The sequence below is a fragment of the Capsicum annuum genome, chromosome 6, assembly GCF_002878395.1.
Source record: "Capsicum annuum cultivar UCD-10X-F1 chromosome 6, UCD10Xv1.1, whole genome shotgun sequence".
NCBI classification, from domain to species: domain Eukaryota; kingdom Viridiplantae; phylum Streptophyta; class Magnoliopsida; order Solanales; family Solanaceae; genus Capsicum; species Capsicum annuum.
In genome coordinates, this window is record NC_061116.1 from 227794973 (window position 1) to 227798389 (window position 3417).

The window sequence follows — 3417 nt, forward strand, 5'->3', positions numbered from 1 at the left end:
GGCCAATTTTTTTAATTTTTTTTTTTTAACAAAAAAAATTTAAAACTTTTTCTTATCCCACACTTACTGCCTATTCTGACATCCCCACCCACCCGCCTACCAACTCCTTTCCCAAAATTGGATTTAATATTTTTTAATTTATTTTTTCAAAAAGGATTCTAAAATATATTTTTATGCTTTAGCTAAATACTAAAACTAAAATTAAAAAAAATATTTTTTCATTCACACCAACCAAATACTAGAAAAAAAAATTCGAAAAATATTTTTCATCCACCAACCAAATATAAGAAAACAAACAAGAAATCAACTTGTTTCCAGGAAAACATTTTCCAGAAAAATATTTTCCATGTTTTCATACCAAACACACCCTTTATCTTCGTCCATTTTCCATTGACCCCATAAAAAAAGAATCTAAAAAGGACAGTGACTAGATTAATACTATATAGTACTATAGTTACTTGAGAAAATTGAAGGAAATGTGTCTTTTAAGTCTTGAATGAAGGATTCGTGACATTGACCAACAGATAGGGTCAAACATCATTAGGAATCTTGATTAAGTTAGTTGTGGACATGATTAATATTTTCAAAACTTTCTAATCTTTTCGAAAATACAAATCAACCCAACCTACACCCTTCTTCAATCCAGATCAACCACTCTCTCTCTCCAGCTTCTCTTAGCTCTCTCCCAATCAACAGTTCTGCAAAATTTCTTCCTTCAACCTCCGACGACAAATAGTTGGGCGAGTTCTTTTTTGACTTTCAACCGTCAATTGATGTGAATACTTCTCTGGCGACAACAACTTTGAGTTCTTCGTCGTCCCATTTTCTTTTTTACATGTAAAAAATTATGAAGAAACAGAAGAACTTGAGCCAACTACTCTTCTAGTATTGAAATGTGGACTGAATAAAATCCTAATTTCTGGAATTTTTTTCTTCTTGTTGTCGTACGGTTGATTTGAATTTGTTGGTGATTTTTGATAACAGTTGATGTTCTCTGTGTGTGTGTGTGTGATGTGTTGATGTTGTTGGGTTGATTTGTTGTTTGTCTTGGTAAAAATGGTATTGCAATAGCTGGAACTTCTGATGTAATAGATGAAACATATGATGCAATAGATGAAAATCTGATGCAACAGATGAAAATCTAATACAACTATGAAAATCTGATGCAACAGGTGAACAATATAACAGATCATTCATCTGATGCAACAGACGACTCTTCTATTTGGAAGAAATCTAAACAATATTGATCCAACAGATAACTGATTAATGATCTGTTTTTATGGTTTCCAATGGATTACTCATCCGTTACAACAGATCAGTTATATGTTGCATCAGATAAAATACCAGGTGCAATAGGTTAGTACTACTTTTATGGTTCCCACGGATTACTCATCCGTTGCAACAAGTAGGTTATATGTTGCAACAGATAACATACCTGGTGCAATAGATTAGTTGTCTGTTGGAACTGTTATATTACTGTTATGCATTAATCAATTATAATCTATGTTATGCTCCTGTTAATTTAAGATAACATGGCTCAAAAAAAAAAAGAAATCGAATCAAGTCTAAGTAACGGAACAAGTTCAGCAGTTCAGCTACATCCACCACTCTATGAGCTTACTTTACAAGCATTATCTCAATCAGGAGTAGAAGATAATGAACACGGGGAGGAACAATCTTTCAAAAGAGATAATCTAAATGCTAATAGCCCTTCCGCCGAAGAGTTGGTAAAAACCTTCAGTATTGATTGTTATCTTATGAGAATATAGTTCGATGGTGCCACAGATGTAACGGGTGATCTCGTGGTTAAGTCAGTCATGGGAAAATCTTTCGATGCCTTCAGAAAAATACTTCGCGAATAAAAATTGGATTCTTATTTTAGGGAAAGCTGCTTTGGGCAATATTTTGATTTGTCGGAGGACAACAATGCTCGTTTCCAGATAAAAATGGTATATGCTTTTCTTAAGCGCAGGTTTATGTATGAAAACAAAGATAAGATGGATGAGGTATGGATAACTTACTGTGGCATGCCTGTTTGTTTTTGTTGGAAGGAGTTTGCCATAGTGATCGGACTAAAATATTATCCCCCTTCTCCTTCTCAAGTTATACTTACACTGACCCCAAAAAAACACCCCGCACACCCAAAGAAGGAAAAGGCAAGTCGAGTGATCGTGATGACTTAGTGTTCATTGTTGGTCCAAGCTTCAAAAATAAAAATCTGATAGAAGCGTTGAAAGGTAAAGGACTTTCAAAGAAGCACAAGTAATCATTGTGCTTGGTTTGGTTTGTACATAATGTTCTTTGGGCGAGAGATGTTAACAAAAACATAAGCCTCGGTTTAATAAATCTCTCCGAGGATCTTGAGGTATTTAACAACTATCCTTGTGGTTATGAAAGCTTCAAAATATCTGTCGAATATTTGTTGACTCCGTTAACACCAAAAACAGTCAACTTATATGATTTTTCATTGGCCTTCATGGTAAATATTTCTTTTATCATGATATAATTAATCACTTTTTATTCAATAATGCTTCTGATTTATTGGCGTTATGTTATAGGCTTGGGTATTTGAAGTCATTCCTTATTTGAGACAACAAGTGAACTACCAGGAAGAAGTTTCTTGTCCGAGAATTTTGAGATGGTTGTCGGCCAAAACCGATAAAAATGTAAAATTTCTTGATCTTTTCAATCCCCCCAAGGATGCAGTAAGTCCAATTCTAATCAAGTTTTTATTTTAATTAATGATTAAATGATTTCATCATCATTCTTAATATATGTACCAATTTATTTTAGATTGTCCATCTGTGGCTTGTTCCGACTAACCGAGAATTGAAAATGTCATTTTTTCTTACTTTACGATTTGTGCAAATTTATCAGATCCTAAGATCGTTGATGAAATAAAAATAGAATTGTTTGGAGCAACAACCATTACAAGAAAATAATTTTGGAGTGTGGGGCTAATGATGCTCCTCTTACAAATTTTGAAACAACAAGCCATTATAATTATGATCATAATAATTGTACAGATTTTTCTCCAAATTTTGCCGCATCTGGCGAATGTTCTTCATGCAAATGTCAAGACTGCAAGGCAAAACACGATGGGGTGATTAATGCTATTAATGCACTAACTGCTTCTGTAAAGAAGATGATATCTAAGAGGGGTGTCATTCCATTAAACAGGATTTCATATCCAGACACTCCATTAGAGATCAAGATGTCTTAAAGGAGAAGTAAAGACACTTCCAAGGCATCATCAATCATAAAAAAAAGCAAGAATGCAATGCCTCTTCCTTTGTCTTGCACCGATGTTCAGTGTGCAAGGGCCACAGAAGATCATGAGCTGAAGAAGATGAATGTACATCATCTGTTCCAAAAAAAAAATAGGCACATATCTGTTTCAACAGATGATACATCTGC